Raw genomic sequence first — 15,061 nt, forward strand, 5'->3', positions numbered from 1 at the left:
CCCTTGCCTGCAAAGAGATACGTCTCAGATACACGCCCCCTCTCCACTGGGCTCTGCCTACTTTTCTAGCATTTTTCAAATTTGCCAGTGGGTGGAGTCAGGCTCTGACCAGGGGTTTAGTTACCCTTTAAAAGTTGCATTTTCAGTTGAATTTGGGGAAACCACTTGAAACATTTGTTGTGTTGAACTATTTCAATTACTTTTGTTTGATTCTGTTCATTGCAAACAGCTGAAAGTCTGTTCATTTTGCCAATAAACCTGATTTTGCAATGGGGGTTGAATAATTTCGATTACAACTGTATTATTGACAAAGGATGACTTACAGTGTTTCGTGTTGGCTAAACAGAATGAATGTACCATTTTTTTGTTACACTATCATTCTTATAGGCTATTCACAATTCTGTCATGACAACTCTCGGAGTGTATTGGCATGGTAAAGGGTATGACAATGTTGAAATATTAGCGGAGTAGATTTGCTACGCTGCTGATGCTGTTGGTTATTGCTGCTCCTGCTTCAGAGCAAGTAAGGGACTGGCTATTGCCAAAACATACACAACACGCTATTGTGAGCAACAGCTCTTATCTTTGCTTTTATCCAAAGTGACTTAGAGGAGAGCAAGAGAAGCCGTCAAACCATCAATAGGGCAAAATAAGAAAGTGCTGTGATTAGTCCCAGTTAGTGCATTATAGTAAACGTCACAACGTTTTTTATTTTTTATATATATAGATATAGAATAAGTGTTAGTATTAATGGATCAAGTGTTAATGAAAGAGATACGTCTTCAACAGTTTCTTGAAAATGGATGTTTTAAATATCATATGTCAAAAGATAAAGGAAAACTTTGTTTCTAAATTCATGACCCCTTTAAAAGCTGCACATCATTGAAGAAGAGATGTCAACCATTCTAGATATTAATGTTTTTATAGGCTATATAAATGAATCAATCCATCCAGAAAAATAAATGAGTATCATGATCCACATGGTGATTAAGTCTCTTTAAAATGAATGCTCTTTTTTATTTTATTTATTGAGGCAATTCTGCCAATCATAATTTTTTTACACATACAGTACTACAGATCCATAAAAGCTTGTTTTTCCCAATGTCTCAACTTTGTTCAGCAGGTTGTGTTTATTTGTAGTCATAAATAATTACATGGTATAAAAGCTTTGCTGAGTGATATTGGACAGTCCCGTCAGAGCGGGACTTTCATGGCATTTTGATCGGTAAATATTGCACCACCCGCTGATCTGCCTCAACCTGAGCCATTCCAACCAAGTGTTTCCGAAAGAAGTGCTGACTAACCTGTCAACAGGGTCACTGCACTTTGTCTGTTTGCAGAATCTTTTCCTTATTTATCTTCTTTCACTCAATCACTGGCTCTGCACTCCCCTTTGCACCATGTTGCACACAGAGGACTACTTGAATAAACTTTACCCATTTGTGAAATGGAAAGAGTTTACTATAGTTTACTATGTTATACAAACAAAATGTGTTAGGAATGCAGATTCATCAAACGAACAGCATGCACCGCTTCCATCGCCTGAAGTGACTCTGTTGTGTTGTTTACTTTCGGATACAAGGGAAACAGAATTATAAAGTGTTTCAGAGAGGATAGGGGTTCTTAAATCATCATTAATTATTTGCAGTAGATTGCTGGTGTCTTCTGGGAAGTTTACAATGTTAAGTCGAAGCAAAATGCATTCAAAACAACATACAACATAATTACCAAGTGATCTTCACAATGCTGTTGGAAATTTACACTCTTGTGGAATGAGTTCTATTTAAAGATAATATTATTGATTATTTTTCTGATGCAGTATAAATGTAAAAAAAACCACTTGAAAAGTAAGAATAAAAAGAGCCAAATTCAAAAGCAAGGGAAAGACAATCAGCGCAATCACAAGCGCTGATGTGTGAGCATATTTATTATGTGATCGAACAAAACCGTTAAACTTAGATGAAGTTAAAGGAGCTGGATCAATGTAAAACATAAATAAAAATAAAAACGTATCAATGGCGCATCGTGGTGTTTGTTTTGACATGAGGCTGGATGCTGCAGAACAGGACACTTCAGATACCTATTTAAAACATAGACAACAAAACGGTATGCATACAGTGCATGTTTTCATATCGTTATAAATAAAGTAATTAATTTGTTGACTAGATGCTGTTTTCGTGGAGACCAGCAGTATGTTTGTTGTCAAGGCTGAGAGGACGCTAACACTAGTAGGTCTACCTCAGCGGTTAAAACTGTGACAAAAACACACACAAACCCGACCCAAAAGTTTAATGTCACAATTGTTACCATCTACAGTGAGGAAAATAAGTATTTGAACATCCTGCTATTTTGCAAGTTCTCCCACTTAGAAATCATGGAGGGGTCTGAAATTGTCATCGTAGGTGCATGTCCACTGTGAGAGACATAATCTAAAAAAATAAAATCCAGAAATCACAATGTATGATTTTTTAACTATTTATTTGTATGATACAGCTGCAAATAAGTATTTGAACACCTGAGAAAATCAATGTTAATATTTGGTACTGTAGCCTTTGTTTGCAATTACAGAGGTCAAACGTTTCCTGTAGTTTTTCACCAGGTTTGCACACACTGCAGGAGGGATTTTGGCCCACTCCTCCACACAGATCTTCTCTAGATCAGTCAGGTTTCTGGACTGTCGCTGAGAAACACGGAGTTTGAGCTCCCTCTAAAGATTCTCTATTGGGTTTAGGTCTGGAGACTGGCTAGGCCACGCCAGAACCTTGATATGCTTCTTACAGAGCCAGTCCTTGGTTATCCTGGCTGTGTGCTTCGGGTCATTGTCATGTTGGAAGACCCAGCCTCGACCCATCTTCAATGCTCTAACTGAGGGAAGGAGGTTGTTCCCCAAAATCTCGCAATACATGGCCCCGGTCATCCTCTCCTTAATACAGTGCAGTCGCCCTGTCCCATGTGCAGAAAAACACCCCCAAAGCATGATGCTACCACCCCCATGCTTCACAGTAGGGATGGTGTTCTTGGGATGGTACTCATCATTCTTCTTCCTCCAAACACATTTAGTGGAATTATGACCAAAAAGTTCTATTTTGGTCTCATCTGACCACATGACTTTCTCTCATGACTCCTCTGGATCATCCAAATGGTCATTGGCAAACTTAAGACGGGCCTTGACATGTGCTGGTTTAAGCAGGGGAACCTTCCGTGCCATGCATGATTTCAAACCATGACGTCTTAGTGTATTACCAACAGTAACCTTGGAAATGGTGGTCCCAGCTCTTTTCAGGTCATTGACCAGCTCCTCCCGTGTAGTTCTGGGCTGATTTCTCACCTTTCTTAGGATCATTGAGACCCCACGAGGTGAGATCTTGCATGGAGCCCCAGTCCGAGGGAGATTGACAGTCATGTTTAGCTTCTTCCATTTTCTAATGATTGCTCCAACAGTGGACCTTTTTTCACCAAGCTGCTTGGCAATTTCCCCGTTCCAGCCTTGTGGAGGTGTACAATTTTGTCTCTAGTGTCTTTGGACAGCTCTTTGGTCTTGGCCATGTTAGTAGTTGGATTCTTACTGATTGTATGGGGTGGACAGGTGTCTTTATGCAGCTAACGACCTCAAACAGGTGCATCTAATTTAGGATAATAAATGGAGTGGAGGTGGACATTTTAAAGGCAGACTAACAGGTCTTTGAGGGTCAGAATTCTAGCTGATAGACAGGTGTTCAAATACTTATTTGCAGCTGTGTCATACAAATAAATAGTTAAAAAATCATATGTTGTGATTTCTGGATTTTTTTTTTTTTTAGATTATGTCTCTCACAGTAGACATGCACCTACGATGACAATTTCAGACCCCTCCATGATTTCCAAGTGGGAGAACTTGCAAAATAGCAGGGTGTTCAAATACTTATTTTCCTCACTGTATATATGCATTAGTCTATATCCAGCTGGTTGCTTTAATGCATTCGTTCTCCAGCGAAGTTGCATATTTAAAGCTAGTGACATGAGAAAGCAAATTGATATGTTCATGCAGCCAACAGAAACAAATCAAATCATCATCCGATTTCAGTTAGTTTTTTTTATCGTCACTGTAACACATATTATGTTATTTTTAATAGATAATCATCAAGTGTTCTAAAATAAAAACAAATAAAGTGGGAGAGTATATACATTTCCTAATTTCAATGCTATGCCTTTGTGTAGATATAAAGATGGCTATCTTTAAGCATGACTGTTTGTAATTATATGAAATGATAACACTTTACAATAAGAGACCATCTGTAGCATTAACTAAGGTTAATACAAGTATTGTTCATTTGTTAATTTCAAATCACATTTTTATATTTTAAAGTTGTATCTCTTAACATTAGATAATGCACTATGAACTAACTGATCGAGGTATAATTCGTATATTTATATTTAAAAAGTACAGTACATTTTCATGATTCAGTACTTTTTTTACATTTTTTTTTTATTAAAATGCAGCACTACCCTAGTGAAAAAAGTTTACTTTATTGTATTTTAAATATATTCCTTCTTTAAATATATTAAAAGTATATTAGCATCATGCTTTTACCTATTTTCACAATACAACTTTTAACACACTCTTAAAATAATTGTACTTTAGTATATTTTCTAAAAATATATTTTAGAAAAATATACTTGAAGTGAAAATTCAGTTGTTGTTTTTTTAAAGTGTATTTATTTACACTTTATTAAAAATATATTTTAGGTATATTGTAACTGTGTGCTGGAAATGATCATTGTAACAATGCATTGAAAGTATACTTTCAAAAAGACATTATAGTATACAATAGTATTTTGTACAAAGAATAGCTAAGTATTATTTGTCTATTAATGTGCATTTGTTATTGAAGACAAAGTGTGCAATTTGTATACATTTATGGTCGGCGCCAGCTTGTGAGCTGCCATGTTGGACCGTTGTGCTTCGGGCGATCCGGGTTCGAGTCCTGGCTCATGGACCTTTACCGATCCCGCCCCCCCCCCCTCTCTCCCACCTCACTTCCTGTCTAGCTACTGTCCTATCCTAATAAAACGGCAAAAAAAAAAAAAAAAAAAAAAAAAAGTATGTATATATATATATATATATATATCACTGATTCTTGGGAATTTGGATAAAACATGTCCCACGAAGAAAAGTGCTAATTCTGTTGGAAATTAATAACATTTTCATGAATAAAAAGAATCAAGGTTATAATCAGGGGGTCCTTTGCACATATGTAAGGTTATTTTATAGGTTTATTTTTAATTTATATTAATTTAATGATTATATGCTGGCCCATTGCCTACAAAATCAGTTGTCCTCGGATAGGAGATAATCATTTCAACTTGATTAAAAAAACAAAACGTAATAATTAAATTGAAAAATATCTTTACCACATGAAAGAGTACATAGTAAATATTGTTCAAACCTCACTGTTTGTAGTTTTTAATACATATTACAATTATTTTGTGGTTGCTCAAAATGTGTCCCACATATTCGTCACCACCGTCAGATATTTATAAAAAGCAATAAAATCAGGCAACTACAAGGTCAACTTAATTCCTGGGGACCCCATTTTCAAACCTTCAACTCTTCTGCATGCTTCAAGATCACTCAAGCTCCTGTAAGTTTGCTAATTTCTCTTAGACTTGTTCATATTTTTGGACACTGCTACTGTCACAACCATAACATGTCAACACCGTCTCTTTTGTATAAAAAAATATTAGATTTGATTATGACATAAATGTATACTTTTTAAGAAGAGGTCTGAAGTAGCTAGCAACAGAGGGAAAAAAAGATGGCTAATGTGAACAACTCATGCATATCATGTGAAAGAGTAGATTTTGTCACCACCGTCATACGTCACCACCGTCAGGTTTTCTGTCTGACGGTGGTGACGTACAGTCTGACGGTGGTGACAAAAACCTCCAAATGGTCCTCAACGAAGGCTAGAATATAATTGTTGATCACAATAAATACCAATATGGCCTGTAATGTTTCATTAACCTGTTTTATATTTGTATTTATGTAATTCTCCCTATATTTCTTCTAGGGCTGGGTTTCGATTCAAATTTCAAGAATCGATTCGATTCCGATTCTCAAGATCTTGAATCGATTATCATTATTCGATTCGATTCGATCCGATCCGATCTGATCCGATCCGATCTTCGAGATTTAGATAATGGTTTTTGAAAAAAGCATTTTTTTCCAGCTGTTACCTGAATTACAGGACTGTAGTTATGCAACATATTGATACTATTATTATAGACATTCAACTGCAAATTAATGGAGTATTGGTGGTTGTAAAGAACAATCCCCCTTCCAGAGTGTTGATACAACTGCTTTCACAAACTTGCACTGGTGTAGACGACCGAGGACGCAGAGGTATATCAGCAGCAGTAGACCGATTATTTAGACGCAAACCTGATGTATTATTAAAAATGACATTAAGAATTTTCCAAAATGCTTTTACAGTTCAGATGCAAATGCACCTTTATTTTTTATTTTAATGATCAACATTTAGAACACATTTGTCCTAAGCCAGTGCAAATGTAAACAGATTGTTGGTTACTGGCTTCAGTAAACAGACAACGTAGAGATGCGCGGATGGGCTATTATTTCAACCGCATCACAAAACTCATCCGTCCGCACCAACGTTTTTGACCAATTTTCAAACAACACCCGCCCGCCATCCGCTTAATGTATGCATATATTTTTTATTTGATTGGCTAACCGCCCGCCACCCATCCGAATTTAATTAAAATATAATTTTTCGTCACGTCATCATCCGCCCGATCCACGGTTTATCCGCGGAGTCCGCGGCTGTAACTGCCAACCGCGCATCTCTATCAGAATGTAAATAAAACTTGAACTTACAAAACCTTTAGAAAACCTTTGCTTTTGTCAAGCTCGTTCTCTGCATTGCTTCTGAACCCGAAATGGTGCCAGATCGCAGCTTTGAGCGTTTCTGGAGTTTTCAAAGCAACCGCTTGCTTAACGTTACTGACGTTGTTTTAATGTCCTTCCACCTCGCGCGCATGCGTGAATTCAATGACGCGGCAAGTTAAAGTTCACGGGGAAAATCGATCCTCTGAGTTACGGATCGATCTTTAGAAATTAATATGAAAATCGATTCAGAATCGGTGAATCGATTTTTTCAACACAGCCCTAATTTCTTCCATACAGGCCTACACCGCATGCTACTATTAAGCAATATAGCACGAGTGAGAGTGAGGATGTTCGTGGATATCCATGAACATCCTCACAAACACGAGTTTCTCTAAAACGCCTTGGGAGATTGCTTATGGTAGAGAAATGAACATTAAATTCACGGGAAACAGCTCTGCTGGACATTCCTGCAGTCAGCATGCCAATTGCAGGCTCCCTCAAAACTTGCGACATCTGTTGGAATGTGCTGTGTGATGAAACTGCACATTTTAGAGTGGCCTTTTATTGTGGCCAGCCTAAGGCACACCTGTGCAATAATCATGCTGTCTAATCAGCATCTTGATATGCCACACCTGTGAGGTGGATGGATTATCTCGGCAAAGGAGAAGTGCTCACTAACACAGATTTAGACAGATTTGTGAACAATATTTGAGAGAAATAGGCTTTTTGTGTACATAGAAAAAGTCTGAGATCTTTGAGTTCAGCTCATGAAAAATGGGGGCAAAAACAAAAGTGTTGCGTTTATAATTTTGTTCAGTGTAATTAGACCGGACCTAACTGCGGTATAACCATTGGTAACCTTCCCTCTCTCTCAATTCACTATTATGCCATGTTCATTTGGCTTACGTCATTTGGGATGCACATAGTGCACCTACTACCTACCTATATAGCACATCCCTTGTAGGCTATGCATCTCCCATGACTAAAGCCAAATGAAAATGGCATGACAGCATTTAACCAAATCTAACATTCACTGTAATTCCCCCCCAATTTCATAGTCATTACTTTAGGTCAACTTTGAGTTTATGTATTTTAGGAAGTTATGGCTAGGTAGCAGCTATCTGTGGAGGAGAAGAAACAGGGAATATCAAAAGAAGAGGAGAGAGATAATACACAGTGAGGCAGAGTTAAAGCAGAACTCGGCAACTCTAGTAATTTCTTCACTGATCTTCACTTTTGTTGTCGCGTGTTTTCTCAAAGAGCTCCCCCTACAGCTGTGGGCCGTATATTTCACAACACAGTCGTAAAAAAAACTCACTTGAGGCACCCTCCTCCCCCTTTCTACCACTGCTCATGTGCATATGTTATTATCGTAGCCGGCCAACTTTGTCGTGTGGAGCTATGTCTACCGAGGTGGGTAATACATCATACACAGTATCATATGGCATGTGTTTTTGTCGAATTGCCGTAAAGCAGTTCATGTTTCTCGCTTCTCGTTCTCGCTTCTCACAAGACTTCCAATTTCTATCTTGCCGGGACGGTAGTCCCCAAGTTGCAAGGTTGGTTTTCCGCATGGGAACACTGGGGGGAGCGGGGAAAGTCACCAATATCACCAGAACAGGTTGTTTAACCATCCAAATTATTTCTAGACAGTTTTATTAAGTTAAAAAAGTTGCCAAGTTCTCCTTTAACGGAGGAATACCTCAGAACGGAAAGGCAAAGATGGAAGAAGAGGGTGGAGGAAGGGAAGCTAAAAAAATAGCAATGACTTGAATGAAAGGGAAAAGAGAAGTCCGAGAAAGGCTTGGAAACATAGACAACAAGTATCAAGAGAACGTAAGAGAAAGGGCTCAGATCACCTAGAAACTCCCCCAAACAGTCCGGTGGATCAGGCCATACACGATCCAGCTCGGAGTAGGCAGGCTAAATGTTTATCACAGTGCTCAGGATTGTTATTTTTTGGACCAAATAGTTAAATAAAGTTGTTAAGCAAGAAGCCATTGACTTGAGTTGTATAAATTTTGGAATTGTATGTTGTAATGAGGCCACTGTCACCACCGTCAGATTAGTGTCACCACCCTCAGTTCTAAAGTCACCACCGTCAGAGGGAGTTTTATTTGTTTTAAATGAATATGCTTACAATATGTTTCTTCAGTGCTGTTGAGTTAATAAAGTAATGGTATCTTTTAATACAAAAAATATGTTTGTTAAATAAAAAAACATAACTTTTTCTATTTAGGCTTAAAGTAAACGTTGTATGATGTTAGATCTTTTAAAGGAGTACACGTGAAATAGTATAAAACATGAAAAAAAGTGAATATTTAACACTTAACAGCAAATATGTGTACTAAGAATGCCAGATAATAATTTAAAAACTCTAAATACATATTAGACCAAATAAATAAAAAATTATTTGCTTTTTATTGTGTCTGACGGTGTTGACAAAAACAAAGTAATAACTGGAAAAACGCCTATTTTATGAAAAAAATACAAAATGAGGAGGTTGCACCGATATATTGCTGAACAGCCAAGACCTTGGTCAATAATAATATATCTTCAGATTTTGTAATTTTACTAACTTTTTATTTTCAAAATTAAAACCTGTTTTATCCAAATTCCCAAGAATCAGTGATATATATATATATATATATATATAGACTTGGTATATTGCTTGTATGTTTCGAATTGCTTGTAATGTACTTGTAACACAAATAAAGTACAATTTAATATCACTAATCAAACATATAATTAGTCCCTACACAGGCATATACTTAAAGTAAGTATACTTGAAGTTGTTCCAATTTAGTACACAAAAGTACACTAAATACACTGAAAGTTATGCTTTACTACAATTTTATTATAACTAAAATATTCCAAATTAGTTTTTTCAAAATAGCACACTTCAAGTTAACTAATCATTAACACACTTGAAGAATACTAAATTAGTCTGGCTGCAAGTATACTTAGCATTTTTTCTTTTTTTCCACCAGGGTATTTTGTTTGTTATGTTTGTTTTCTTTCAGGACCAATTTTAAAACTTTAGGTTGATTAATCGGTTATTGGCCAGTGCAGTCCAACCTAGTTATCGTTATCAGTAAAATCCACTATTGGTCGACCTCTATAGCACTAAATAGAATGGGCAAGTCACCCTTTGTTTTCCTGCTAATCACATGACAAATCCATTTATGAGACATGCTCTCCATCACCAACCGGGGTCTTATCTGCCCTTTTTCTCTTGTCCTGAATGCACTTTCTGTGCCCTCTGCAGGTATTACTTTACCAGCATCCATGTTCAAGCCCACATATTATGCACTATAAAGGAGTTTATGTCTCAGCGGAGAGAAGAGGAGTCAGGGGTGGAAAAAAAGGGAAGAGGAGGTTTGTAGTGATAACACAGGAGCCGTGCAGTCTGTAGGCTGCCGTTCTAGTTTTTCTCTGCAAACAAAGAGACGAGTGTTAGATTTCCCAGTCACTCTCACTCTTATTGTCAAAGTGAGAAAGCTGACCAGACCAGCAGACATGATACGTTGTTCTCAGCCTTGAAAACAACAGACCACCTTGTGTGGACTTCTACTGTAGGCCAAGGCAGCAAGACCTCGTTTTTTTTCCTGCCCCTTTTCTATCTTTCGGACTTTTTATCGCCCTGAAAAGAGTGTCAAGATTTGTGCAACCCCTTGGAAGCCTGGCATGAGATAAAGCCCTTGACAACCTTGAGATAGCTCTCCCTTCACTGTTGTTCCCAGGAGGGAGCCATTGTCAGAGCCATGGTACCATTGTTGCTTTTGAGTCTTGAATGGGCAGCCCGGACCAAATAGACAACTGCACGTCATGTATTAGAATAACACCCAGACGCTGTCTCTAAAAGGTAGAAATTATGGTCGATAAAGAAATATAGTTGTGTGTTCAGTGTGAAGTTCAATTGACAGGATTTTTCATATTGTGTATGACCACAAATTTGAATTTCTACTTGTTCCCCCTTTAACTAAAAAGCTCAAATCTGGGTTAGAGTAGCTATGGTTTCATCTACAAATTTTGGGAAAGTGCATAAAAAATGCTCTCAATTGAGGCAGTTAATTTGTTTATTTAGCAAGAAAACATGCTCATAAACTACGATGGAAACACTTTTACTGAATAAATTCCTGGATGTGCAAAAAAACAAAACAAAACCTACATGTATGGCTGTGCCTCAACAGTTCATGTGATTGGATAACTAGACAATCAGTGGACCAATCACATTGCACATCATCTAAAATATTGTTTTAATCATTCTGAAATGCCTGAGCCAAAGTCTGTCATCAAGATGATTTGGTATAATTACCTCCCAGAACTTTTCACAAAAAATCAGGCATCCACCAGAATGCAAGATAACACAGCGTTTGTTATTGCATTTTATCTGTGCTCTGAGGTGCAATTTAATATGTAGGGAAAAAGAGTCACAGACATCCCCAGTTGCAGCAGCTATTTATTTTATTACTGATACTTTGTGCCAGTTTCCCAGGAAGTTAAGATTTTGTTTTCTTGAACAAATTTATTTTATGTCATATTCCAATTTTTCATAAGTTGAATTTGCAACTTTGGATGGAAACATAGCTAGTGAGACACTTGAATGAGATCAATCTTTAAATGTTGAAAAAAAAAAAAAAGTATAGCCACAAGATGTAAACGATATGTGTGATTACAGGATTTTAGTGTGAAAATTGCTTACTAACCTTTTCTGTAAAGAGCTACATACTATTTTACAACTTTGTTGCCATAAAAACATAATACTATAACTAAAATAACTGTAAAAAAAAAAAAGATTTAAACGTCTTTACAGCTCAAATAATGCATACGTTTTAAACATGAGCCTGGTGAACTTGTTTGGGCAGGAGCATTGTCTTGTTGAAAAATTACATCTGATCATTCCTCTTTAGATAACAACTTTTCAATTTTGGGAAGCAAGCCATTCTGCAATATTCTGCTGTACTCGGAAGCATTAAATGACTATTCACAGTGAAGTAGCTCACCAATACCAGCAGCTAAAAAGGCTCCCCACACAATGACACTCTTCCTCCATGCTTCACTGTGGTAGAGATGCATTTTATTATTATATTTCTCAGCAGATTTTCGAATACGCCGCTCTGGATCATCATTTCTTTGTGATTCATCAATCCACAGTCCACACACAACTTCCCTTATTCTGCCAAAGACTTTATTCTGTTTTTGATGTTTTTCTGAGACAGCAATGGCTTTTTAAGTAATGCATTTCATTAAATTTTGCTAATTTCCTGACCAATAATTTGTGGTTAAGAGACATTTAAAAGCTTTGTGTTTAGGAGTGTAGAGGAGTCAATGCTGTAGTTGCCGAAGTCAGAGCCAGTCTGCGGATTTTGGGCAGTCAGAGTTGACCGCTTTTAAAGAAATCCGGTAGTGTATGATGGGCACAGAGTCTGTTTGTTTGTTTTTGTTTCAGACTATGAATCCATCCACTTGAAAAATATCAAACATGCTTGATATTTTGGGCTGATTTTAGAACAAGCATTGTTTTCATTTGTCATGCTCTCATAGCAAAAAGGTGCTTATTTCTGCTTTAGTTTATTGTGTTCGGAGTGACTTTAAACAAATTCGACAAGTATATGCTGCCTAGTGTTTTAAAATCTGTGAGATAGGTCTGACTGCAGAACCGCAGAACCATACGTCATAGCAGTGTGAGGACGACAGCGCCAGCCTAACAGTCTGATGCCGGAACTGCATACCATACATATCCACCTTACATATACCATACCTAAACCTACCCATCTCCACCCCCTGACCCCTAAACCCACCCCTAAACCTACCCATCTCCACCCCTTAGATGCTTTTACCCCGCCCACTTCCGTCATCAGACTGTTAGGCTGGCGCTGTCGTCCTCACACTGCTATGACGTATGGTTCTGCGGTTCTGCAGTTGGTTAATATTGAAATCTGTTCAGATTTTAAGTCATGTAGTGCATTCCAACCTTTAATGTAAGTGCTTCTATAAATTTGTAAGCTTCACATTTCTGCTTTTAAATATAGGACACATTTACTTATCACTTGGTTAAAAAACATTGCACTTTGAGATTCGAGTTTCAATCTAGCCTTTATCCAAGGTTTTTTTTTTTTTGTTTGTTTTTTACATAGGCCTATATGTGTGTAACAGACTACTAGTTTTCACAACTCTTAAACAGGGAAATTGGCCAATATTGAATGTAAGCCGTCGAGACTCTGTAAATATGAATGGGAGGGTGCTGGCCTGGTTCAAGGCCACCATGTCTCATTCATGGGCTAAATTGTGTCATCCTGTCAGAGAGATGGTATATACAGAGTCCCAAGTTGTAAAAGGCATGTAAAACACACCCCCTGTCTTCATTTTGACAGATGAGGTGTTAGTTAAACACTTCAGCCCTTACAATCTATACAAACACCCTTCTAAACACATTTCTTCGGAGGATTGACAATGCTTCACACCCACACAGATTCTGTAGATCCTGCGCCCTCCTCTCTGCCTTTATTCTCTTGTTGGAGGTATGTTGAGTTCTCCAAGTGCAAGTCCTTGAAGGGCAGGAATGCATGTGATGTTTATACCTCACAAGGTCTATGATGGTATTCAATGTCAATCTTAGATGGCAGAAACAGTTTGCAAGCAGCTTGTTTCTAACTGGAAAGTGAGTTTTTAATTATAGATTATTAAAATAATTTAATTCAACATTGCATTGTTATATTTGTACGGAAGGCACTACCACCACAAGGAAATTAACTTGAACTCTGATGTGTTTGTTTTGGTTCATTATCCCGTTTTATGATTCCTGATGAATGTTGCCATTGAATATAGAGTTATCAACACAAGTAGACCAAACAAATATGTGATTGCCTTTTACGGCACTATAAAGGCACACATGCCTGTGACGCATTGGATAAGTCACCAACAATACAACACATGCACTTTCAAAGCATGTATTGTTTGTGTATATAGGCGGACAATTAAAAATTCATGTAAACACCCTGCAAGCCTCAAACGTCAATATGATCAAGAGAACGTCTCTGTACAAGCCTAATTCGAAAGAGAACTGACCTTGACCTATATTCCTTATTGGATTTTTTTTAAAGGCATTAGTTATATGAAAGTACTTGTCACAGTAAAGGAGGCAAAGAGATATGATTGGTTTGAATATGATCTCTTTTTGTGTTTCTATGGCGAGAGATTTATTTCAAATTATGATGTGTTGTGTTGCTGTGCTCTAAATGGCATGAAGGGTTTATGGAGAAGAGATTATGTCCTCCTCTGAGAGAGGCTCGTTTTCACAGGACCTGTGGGGTTTTTATTTGCTGAGTGATGATAGCGGTAATTACCTTTCTACCCCTGGGTCACATCTCTTATCCTGACACAGCAAGCCAGTGTGCTGACAAAGTCCCTATGTAAGTGCATATACCTTTTATGCTTTGACTATGTTAAATGGAAAACCACATACTTATAATACATATTGGTTTGTGACTTACCGCTCGGAAGTTTGGTTTCAGATTTTTTTTAAAGAAGAAATGAATTATTGTATCAGCAAATACATTAAATTGATCAAAAGTGACTGTAAAGACATTGCATGTAATGTTACAAAATATTTCAATTTCAAATAAATGCTGTTCTTTTGAACTTTTGAATCCTGAAAAACTAATTATCACAGTGTCCACAAAAATAGTAATCAGCAGCACAACTGTTTTCAGCATTGATAATGATAAAAAAAAAAGGTTCTTGAGCACCAAATCAGCATATTGGAATGATGAAGGATCATGTGACACTGAAGACTATGCTGAAGTAAGGATGCTGAAAATTAAGCTTTTTCCAGCACAGAAATAAATGACATTTTTAAAGTCCGCGTGAACCGGAAGTTGCAAACTACTTTTCTCCAGTGTTGTGACGTACTTCCCAGTGAAACGGAATATTGAACAGAGGGCAGGGTTTTCCTCTAGCGCTCCTCCTCTCCATCTCTGCTCATAGCAGACTAACGGTTTGAGGGGAGTGGTTAAGCGTTTCCCAACCCAAGCCGTCAAACCTACATCATCAGAGAAGGAACGCCATTCCAGACCGGAAGTAACTTTTCAGACTTTGATTAAAGATTACGACGGCAAACAATTTGTTTTCTGTGTATTAACTTGCACGGATTAATTTTTCAACACAAGACTA

Source organism: Squalius cephalus, assembly GCF_949319135.1.
Source record: "Squalius cephalus genome assembly, chromosome: 7".
Classification (NCBI taxonomy): Eukaryota; Metazoa; Chordata; class Actinopteri; order Cypriniformes; family Leuciscidae; genus Squalius; species Squalius cephalus.